We start from the raw sequence: 9,090 nt of genomic DNA, 5'->3' as shown, positions 1-9,090 counted from the left end.
TATGTAACGTGGGCCTATCCCCTTAACCTCTCTGAGCCTCAGTTTTCTCATCCTAAATGGGGAAAATATTATCTATATAAAAGAACTGATTGGGGGATTAAAAGAGAGAGTCTAATAAAACATCTGTAAACCACATTTGTTTTGTAGTCATTTCTCCTAAACTCTCATGCTGCCATAGCACGTATTACCAAGCAGCACAACGGAGGATATTAATGAATGAAATAATGCATCACCTATTAAGTCATTTTAATAGGAATAGAAGGGAGAGGCAAGAGTTTCTAGAGACGATGACTTACCACTCCCAAATACTGTTTCTTATGGCGGTAAATGGCAACTTTGGAGGTATGGTAGGTATGTGGTTTGGGTCTGGGTTATCTTACATCACACCCCACATTGGCTACCTACCTAACTCTGCATCAGACAGGTTACATGTATTTCATTTAAAGTAGTAACTAAGAAAGTGCACTTATCTTCTGTTGAATTTCCTTTCATGTCAGCCTCTCTAAAAAACCACCTGACCCACTGCTTTTTGCTATTGCTGCTTAAAGAGCTTGTTTCCCCCACCATGGATTAGCTCTGTGCCTACACTAAGGCACTCCTACAGATTCTTCAACCTCTTCTCATGTGATGCAGAAAGTACAAAGGAGAGCCCTGGCCGAACTGTCCAGTTTAGTAGAATACCCAGAGGAGTAACTATGTTTATTTAGGGTGTTTCGGAGCTTGCTGCTCTGCCTAGTCTATTGTAAGAGCTCTGAAATTATTAGAGCTTTTCCTAAAAATATCCACACTTGGGTGTGACTCAGTCATAGGAAAACAACTGACCCAAGAAACAGAGAGTCTGAGTTTTGGTTCTTAGTTTGTTTTGTTCTTATTGTGTTTTTATTTTGTTGCATGAAACATGAAACCTCCGGTCGTGGGATAGATTTGAGTCCTGACTCAGCCAGTGATAAGTTGTTTGACCTTGGGTGAGTTACTAAACTTCTCTGGGGCTAAATTTCTTCATCTAAGAAGTGGATTAGATACAACAACATATTATAGTTCGAAGCTTCTGGCTGGACGTTGTGGCTCACGACTGTAATCCCAGCATTTTGGGAGGCTGAGGTGGGAGGATCTCTTGAACCCAGAAGTTCAAGACTAGCCTGGGCAACATGGCAAAACCCTGTCTCTACAAAATATACAAAAATTAGTCAGGCATGATGGAGCATGCCTGTAATCCCAGCTACTCAGCAAGCTGAGGTGGGAGGATCGATTGAGCCCAGGAGTTTGAGATTGCAGTGAACCATGATTGAACCACTATACTCCAACCTGGGCAAGAGAGCAAGACCCTGTCTCAAAAAAAAAAGAAAAAAAAAAGAAAAACTTTATGTGGAATATGCCAAATAGGTTCAGCCCCAGGTTTTTTCAAGGATCTATTTTTTAAAACTTCTTTGTAGAGATGGGTGTCTCACTATGTTGCCCAGGCTGGTCTGGAACTCCTGGCCTCAAATGATCCTCCTTTCTTGGCCTCCCAAAGCACTGGGATTACAGGTGTGAGCCGCTATGCCTGGCCCCCACAAGGGTCTATCTATTGCCCCAGGAAACAGTTGACTGCTCCTAGACCCATTGGGTTGGTAGCTCTAGAGCAGCCATGAACTGTGCAGGTGATTCGGGAAAGTAGAAGATGGTGCTAAAAGAGACCCAGGGACAATCAGCTGACAACACACCCTTCTCACCCCTGTCTTCCTCTGTGAATGCTCTCATTTTAATAACTAGATTGAGTAGTCTTCTCCTCTTCTCCTTTTCCCAAATGAACATTTGCTCTGTCACAATATTTATCTTTGTAAAATGCAAATATGATCATTTTGGTCTTCTCTTTTAAAAGGTTGATAATTTATTGTTAATAGTTTGTGTGTGGCATGACAATGCCTTCAGAATCTGCCCCAGTTTTACATTTACTCTTTGCCCTTTTCTGTATCTCCAAAGCATACCTTCAGACTGTCCACGTAGCACTTGTATATGTCCTCTCAGCCTACCATGCACATCCTCCATGCTGTGACTATTTATATAGGCTACTAATTGTATAGGAAACATACTTCCTTACCACTAGGTAAACTGTTTCTCATACTTCAAGTTCTAACTCAGTGATCATCTCCTGTAATCTCTTCATTCCCTCTGCAACTGATCACATTGCATTATAATTTTTTTAAAAATCATCTAAGCCCATTCAAGTGATTTATTTTCAACAAACATGTAACCTCAAATAATGAGTAACTAAAGGGAACTTATCCAATAAGATGAAGATGGCATCTCTTCTTCTAAGGTTTAGGTTTCAACCAGAATTCCTGAAACATGGAATAGCCCACAACAAGAGCCACTGCTCCCACAACAAAGCCTTGGGCTGCTACACACATGTGGATCATGAATGGACATTTTAGTATTTCCCTTGCTCTTCAATTCATGTAATCCGTATGCAACAATTGCTGAAAAGCCCACCATTCTAATGGGGACACTTGGTACCTCTTTAGCTTTTCAGATAAGTTTGGATCTTTGATCTTTTTTATATGAAGAAAGAGCAACACCTGTGCTGGCTGAAATAGTGATTGCCTGGAGAATCTTCCAAGAGTGACAAAACTCTTAACCATCCAACTGACTTCTTGTTGGTTGTTTTTATGCCTCGACCCCCAACCAGCAGATGAGCTTCAGGAAAGGCAGGTTCTTGGTTTTATTCTTCTTTATTTCCTCTATAGTGCCTAGCACACTTCCTTGAACATGGTAGTGCTTAATCAATCAGTGCTTGGTGAATAAACATACTCTCCAAAGCAAAGTAGGAGAATAGGTCCTTTCACCTTCTCTTGACACATCTGGAAGACTCTTCTTTCATAAATTATTTTTGAAGTTTTCCCTCATTGTTTATTTTGTCAATCTAAAAAAAAAATAACAGAGAGAGAGAGAGACTCTACAAATAAGTGAATTTTTGGGGGAATGAGCAGAAGGATTATAATCCAGGGCATGCAGGCTATGTTGAATCATGGGCATATCTAGAGAGGCTGGGCAAGAAGAAGCTGTTACAGGCAAAAAGAAAACTTTTATGTAAGTTGTTCTGAAACAAAATCCATCAGCCATAGAGGCTCACTGCAGGAGCTGGTGATTACGCATCAGTAACCCTGACTGTGGCTGGGAAGGTGCCTTCATAGAAGCAACTTAATCCGGACTTTTTGTGTGTGTGTGCTGGCAGAGAGTTCTTGTAATAGTGCTTGTCATAGGCACACATGCATAAAGACCTTCAGAGCACCTTTGTAATAGTTCTGATCTCAAACATACAAGTGTGAGAGCCCCTTCCTCATGACCCTCTGGCTCCGCTTTGCTTTGGGTCTGACGTAAGTGACTCCATCTTAGCATCGGCAGCTTTCACAATTTTAAAGTATTTTATTGGTAGGCAAATTAGGATGAAACCAATAGGGCTAGCAGGCATTAAGGATGGCTTTCTCAAGTGCAAGAGTTGGGAGAGCAGAGTGGGGGTGGTGGAGAAGGGGACAGGATTGTGGTGAATCGAGGAGTAGTGGATGGAGTCACCATGAGCATTCATCTCAGGCCTTCTATTTGAAAAGGTGCTCCAAGAGGAGAGGACCTTTTAATGTTATCTGAGACTTGATGTTATCTCCAAATGAGATTTATCCATATAATTCCAGGTCTGTGCTAATGGGATTGAAGATGTCCAACACAAGAGTTTAAAATTGCATTCCAGTCCTGGAGGCTCACACTGCTTATAGTATTTTGCAGATTATTATTTTTAAATTGCAATTATCTGATAAACAGCACATACTGGTTGACATCTTTGTATTTTTGGCATAGCTTCTTTTTTTTTCTATGTCATAGGATTTTCAAAAAATGGAAGTAACTGATAGGCTCTCTTAACTTATGAGGTTCCTAGGTAAGATAAGCAATGCAAACTAAAACTACCATGAATTACACTGACACACCCACAAAACTGGTAAAAATTTAACATGGAGGGCATACCAAATATTGGTGAGAATGTAGAGCACTGCAAACTCTCATGTGCTTGTTATAAGAATTTAAATTGCATATCTACAACTATCTGATCTTTGACAAACCTGACAAAAACAAGCAATGGGGAAAGAATTCCCTATTTAATAAATGGTGCTGGGAAAACTGGCTAGCCATATGTAGAAAGCTGAAACTGGATCCCTTCCTTACACCTTATACAAAAATTAATTCAAGATAGATTAAAGACTTAAACGTTAGATCTAAAACCATAAAAACCCTAGAAGAAAACTTAGGCATTACCATTCAGGACATAGGCATGGGCAAGGACTTCATGTCTAAAACACCAAAAGCAATGGCAACAAAAGCCAAAATTGACAAATGGGATCTAATTAAACTAAAGAGCTTCTGCACAGCAAAAGAAACTACCATCAGAGTGAACAGGCAACCTACAAAATGGGAGAAAATTTTCGCAACCTACTCATCTGACAAAGGGCTAATATCCAGAATCTACAATGAACTCAAACAAATTTACAAGAAAAAAACAAACAACCCCACCAAAAAGTGGGTGAAGGACATGAACAGACACTTCTCAAAAGAAGACATTTATGCAGCCAAAAAACACATGAAAAAATGCTCACCATCACTGGCCATCAGAGAAATGCAAATCAAAACCACAGTGAGATATCATCTCACACCAGTTAGAATGGTAATCATTAAAAAGTCAGGAAACAACAGGTGCTGGAGAGGATGTGGAGAAATAGGAACACTTTTACACTGTTGGTGGGACTGTAAACTAGTTCAACCCTTGTGGAAGTCAGTGTGGCGATTCCTCAGGGATCTAGAACTAGAAATACCATTTGACCCAGCCATCCCATTACTGGGTATATACCCAAAAGACTATAAATCATGCTGCTATAAAGACACATGCACATGTATGTTTATTGCGGCATTATTCACAATAGCAAAGACTTGGAACGAACCCAAATGTCAAACAATGATAGACTGGATTAAAAAAATATGGCACATAATACACCATAGAATACTATGCAGCCATAAAAAATGAAGAGTTCATGTCCTTTGTAGGGACATGGATGAAATTGGAAATCATCATTCTCAGTAAACTATCACAAGAACAAAAGACAAAACACTGCATATTCTCACTCATAGGTGGGAATTGAACAATGAGAACACATGGACACAGGAAGGGGAACATCACACTCTGGGGACTGTTGTGGGGTGGGGGGAGGGGGGAGGGATAGCTTTAGGAGATATACCTAATGCTAAATGACGAGTTAATGGGTGCAGCACACCAGCATGGCACATGTATACATATGTAACTAACCTGCACATTGTGCACATGTACCCTAAAACTTAAAGTATAATAATAATAAAATAAAATTAAAAAAAAGAATTTAAATTGACAAAAATCTTCGAAAAACAAATTTTTATTATATAGCACAATTGAATATATACATACCTATGGCCCAGAAATTTTGCTCTAGGATATACATCTTAGAGAAATGCTAGCATATATTCACTAAGAAAAATGAATAAGAATGTACTTAGCAGCATTGTTTGCAATAGCACTAAAATGGAAATCATTCCATGCCCATAATACTGGAATAGATGAATAAATTTCGGTAAAATCGTAAAACAGAATATTTTATAGCAATGAAACTGAAGTCTGAAGTTACAGAAAACAATATGGTTGAATCTCACAAAATGCTGGGTGAAAGAAGTAAGCTTAACAAATACGTGGATATATATATGAAGTTGAGCAGTAGCCAATATTAAACTATATTATCTAGGGTTTTATATGTAGAAGGTAAAACTACTAAGAAAACATTAAAAAGCAAAATAAAACAAAACAAAAGTCATGATAATAGTAATACTTCTAGCAACTTCTGAGGTGGTAATGTTCCATTTCTCGATCTGATGGTCCCTATATGGGTGTTTGCTATATAATTTCTTATCAAAATTGAATATATATGTTTTATGTATGTTTCCGTTATATTGCACAATAAATAAATTTTAAAATTCAACATGTGTTTCGTATATTAAAATTTTAATTTGGGCTGGGTGCAGTGGTTTATGTCTGTAATCCCAGCATTTTGGGAGATTGAGGCAGGTGGATTGCTAGAGTCCAAGAGTTCAAGACCAGCCTGGACAACATGGCGAAATCCTGTCTCTACAAAAAATAAGAAAATTAGCCGGGTATGGTGGTGTGCACCTGGGGTTCCAGATACCTGAGAGGCTGAGGCAGGAGGATCACTTGAGTCAGGGAGGTCAAGGCTGCAGTGAGTTATGATTGCACCACGGCACTGTAGCCTTGGTAACAGAGCGAGATCCTATCTCAAAAAAATTGATTTGTGTTTCTTTTAGCCTAGGTTTAATATTAACCAAATAATACATAAAAGTTATCTTTGTATGTAAGTTAAACATCATTAGAATCTGCTAAGTGAGATACAAAGGGAAAAATAATCAAAGAAAATAGGGTCTGGAGGTCAAGTAGGCAGTTATATGAAGAAAGTGGAATGTGGTGATAAGAATAGGGTGGAGAGTCTGGTCTTAAACACGAAGACTGTTTGCCTAGAAGGCTTTTGTATACTTGCTGGTCCTTGGCTGGTGGCTGGGTCAGGGCAGCTGTAACCCCATGGGCAGGCACACACAAGGAGAAATTGGTGCAGGTTAAAGAGAGTTATCTGGGTAGAAAAGAAGGAATGACAAGGATGTTCTCCTGCTGTGTTTCTCAGGCCTTTCTTTGACTCTAGATCAAAGCATCTCAGTTTTGCTTCAATCTCTCAATCAGAAATAGCAGTAAGAATTCCTTTAGCCTTCTTGCAGCTCTGTCCTAAGTGTCTAGAGGCTGCCTCCGACCATCTCTAGGGTTAAGGTACTCAAATACTCACTACCATGTTAAAGAAAGTTATAGACCCTGCACTTACATATTATAATCACTATTTCCTAATGGTCTTTTGATTCACATTTATTTTTGAAGGATGAGTTTTTCTGTGACAGTCACAAAAATTCCAGATTTAGACTCTTCAGTTTGGGATCACCACTCCATAATATAATACCCGACATCACCTAAAGGTATGTGTTCCGTGCTGTGTTGCAAAGCATGGGGAGGGTGGTTTTTTGGGGCTGCTACACAATGTAGAGAGACTCCATTCTTCTCACTTTAGCCCTTGCCTATTCTTGTCTGGCTGTTACCATTCACTCACTCACTCATCCACTCATTGCACAAATAATTTCAACACCACAATATTTTCAAGATCCTCGTTAGGCACAAGTCTCCTGAATATTTGTGGAGAACTCCTGAAAGACCTCAAAATTTGAGGGATAATGGTATCTTGGTGCAGCCTCAAGGCCCATGCTGGACAATGTTAAACACATTTAGGGGAAAGATAGGTCTTTTTGAGATCCTCCATAAGCTCATAGGAACTAACTGTGTCAGTGGTGACAAATGCAGGTCCTTTGCCTTAATCTGACATTAACTTTCTTTTCCTGCTTCTTTTTTTACTTTGGATGGGAGAAAGAAAGTCAAAGTGCCCACATTCCATGCCAGGGCTCTGGCCTCACAGTCCTGGCTGTAGCCTCTGACCTACCATAGCACCTGCCTGGCTGGCGGGCACTGATTTTGCATCACAGCTTGACCCTGCCTGAGCCCACCATACCATGCTCTTCAGCAGAGCCTTGTGGTCTCTGAGGTTAGATAGTAAAATAACAATGACGATGACAAGAGGGCTTTTTGGGATCCCTAGGTCTGTCCTTTGGTTTTGTGCTACTGTCTTATTCAAGTCATCCAGGGTGGAGTCCATTTTTGCCTTCTGGCAATTTCTGCATCATTCTGTACCCAAAGAACTGCCTGACTTTGAACTTTTCTGAAAGCAAGGAGGCTTCTAGGAAGAGATGTGGCATGGATATAAAAATTTGTGATTGCAAAAATAAACTCATATGGTCAAATGATTTTCAGCAGGGTGCCAAGACTACACAATGGGCATCTTATTCTATTTTGTATTCCTATAAAGGAATACCTGAGGTTGGGTAATTTATAAAGAAAAGAGGTTTATTTGGCTCATGGTTCTGCAGGCTGTGTAAGAAGCATGGTGAAGGATTCTGCTCCTGGTGAGGACCTCAGGAAATTTCCACTCAGAAGGTTAAGGGGAGCCAGCATGTCATATGGCAACAGAGAGAGCAAAAGAGAGAGGAAAGAGGTGCTAAGCTCTTTTTAACAATCATATCTCATGGGAACTAACAGAGGGACAACTCACTCGTTACTGTGAGGAGGACACCAAGTCACTCATGAGGGATTCACCCCCATGACCAAAACACCTCCCACTAGGCCCACTGCTACCATTGGGGATCAAATGTTAACATGATATTTGGAGGGGACACACATCCAAATTATGTTATTCTGCTCCTGGTCTCCCAAATCTTGTGTCCTTCTCACATTGCAAAATGCAATCATCCCTTCCCAATAATCCCCAAAAGTCTTAACTTGTTCCAGCATCAACTCAAAAGTCCAAAGTCTCATCTGAGGCTTAAGGGAAGTTTCTCACAACTGTGAGTCTCTAAAATTAAAAACAAGTTATTTATTTCCAAGATATAATGGGGGTACAGGCATTGGGTAAACATTCCCATTCCAAAAAGGAAAAATCGGCCAAAGGAAAGGGGCAAGAGGCCTCACGCAATTCTGAAACCCAGCAGGACAGACGTTAAATCTTAAAGGTACAGAATGCTCTCACTTGACTCCATGTCTCACATCCTGGGCACACTGGTAGAAGGGGTGGGCTCCCAAGGCCTTGGGCATCACTGTCCCCATGGCTTTGTTGAGCATAGCCCATGTGGCTGCTCGCAGGGGTTGGGATGTGGTGCCCATGGTTTTTCTAGACTGAAGGTGCATGGTATTGGTGGTGCTACCATTCTGGGATATGAATGGCAGTGGCCCTGCTCCCAGGGCTCCACCAATCAGTGCCCCAGTAAGGACGCTTTGTTGGGGCTCCAACCCCACATTTCCCCCTAGGCACTTCCCTAGTAAAGGCTTTTTGCAGATAGGCTTCCGCCTGGGCACTCAGGCTTTCCAATACATCCTTTGAAATCTAG

General features: G+C 40.5%; 1 pseudogene; it reads right to left on the bottom strand.

Moving 5' to 3' along the window:
- Window positions 1-780: 780 nt before the first annotated feature.
- LOC101143911 (HIG1 domain family member 1A, mitochondrial-like) lies at window positions 781-8,866 on the bottom strand (annotated as a pseudogene).
- Between the last annotated feature and the right edge of the window lie 224 nt (window positions 8,867-9,090).

Source organism: Gorilla gorilla, chromosome 10, assembly GCF_029281585.2.
Source record: "Gorilla gorilla gorilla isolate KB3781 chromosome 10, NHGRI_mGorGor1-v2.1_pri, whole genome shotgun sequence".
NCBI lineage: Eukaryota > Metazoa > Chordata > Mammalia > Primates > Hominidae > Gorilla > Gorilla gorilla.
Note: the sequence above shows the minus strand (reverse complement) of the source record. Positions and strands in the feature narration are given on the sequence as shown.